The sequence below is a fragment of the Bison bison genome, unplaced genomic scaffold (assembly GCF_000754665.1).
Source record: "Bison bison bison isolate TAMUID 2011002044 unplaced genomic scaffold, Bison_UMD1.0 scf7180017864336, whole genome shotgun sequence".
Classification (NCBI taxonomy): Eukaryota; Metazoa; Chordata; class Mammalia; order Artiodactyla; family Bovidae; genus Bison; species Bison bison.
Genome location: NW_011494908.1, coordinates 489,691 through 490,779, shown reverse-complemented (window position 1 = coordinate 490,779; position 1,089 = coordinate 489,691). Strand labels below are relative to the sequence as shown.

Below are 1,089 nucleotides of genomic sequence, written 5' to 3'. Positions count from 1 at the left end.
TTATCAACGTATAATTCACATACCATAAAGTTTACTCATTTAAAGCGTGCAATTCAGTGGGTTTTAGTATTATCACAAGTTTGTACAACCATCACCAACATCTCATTCCAGAACATTTTCAACAGCACATCACAAAGTAGCCCTAAACACATTAGCAGTCACTCTCCACTTCTCCTTCCCCTCGAGACCCTGGCAACCACCAGTCTCCTTTCTGTCTCTATGGGTTTACCTGTTCTGGATATTTCAAACACAGTCATACAGTATGTGGTCTTTTGCATCTGGCTTCTTTCAGTTGATGTGTTTCCCAAGTTCATCCATGTCATAACAGGTGTCAGTCCTTCGTTCCTTTTTATGACTGAATAATATTCCATTGCATGGATATACCACATTTGTTTGTCCAGTCATCAACTGGTTGACATGTGGGTTGTTTCCACCTTTTGACTATTGTGAATAATGCTGCTATTAACATTTTTATACAAATATTGGTATGAATACCTGTTTTCAATTCTTTGGAGAATATACCTAGGAGTAGAATTGTTAGGTCATATGGTAATTCTGTTTGACTTGTTGAGGAGCCATCAAATTGTTTTCCACAGTGACTGCACTGTTTTATCAACCTCACTTTATGTATAAAAATGTGTTGTACCCCTTCCTTTTAAATACTCCCAGTGTTGAAGATTCTAAAATTATCCTCCTTGTTATAGTTAAGCACTCTTAATGACTTAGTTTCTCATATATCCATGGATGCAGCTTCCCTGATGGGTCAGACTGTAAAGAATCTGCCTGCAATCCAGAAGACCCAGGTTCAATCCCTGGGTGAGGAAGATACCTTGGAAAAGGGAATAACTACCCACTCCAGTATTCTTGTCCGGGAAATCCCAGGGACAGAGGGGCCTGGCAGGCTACAGTTCATGGGGTCACCGAGTTGGACACAACTGAGCATTGAATAAACAACTAAATCACAAAAAGAAGCAATAGTGTTCTAGTATACACACCAGTTGGAGAAGGCAATGGCACCCCACTCCAGTGTTCTTGCCTGGAAAATCCCATGGACGGAGGAGCCTGGTAGGCTGCAGTCCATGGGGTCGC

The 1,089-nt window shown here is 41.2% G+C and overlaps 1 protein-coding gene across 1 annotated transcript in view; it reads left to right on the top strand.

Moving 5' to 3' along the window:
- Window positions 1–1,089, top strand: part of TENM1 (teneurin transmembrane protein 1) — a 285,933-nt gene that overhangs the window by 142,984 nt on the left and 141,860 nt on the right. The gene's annotated exons all lie outside the window — the stretch shown is intronic.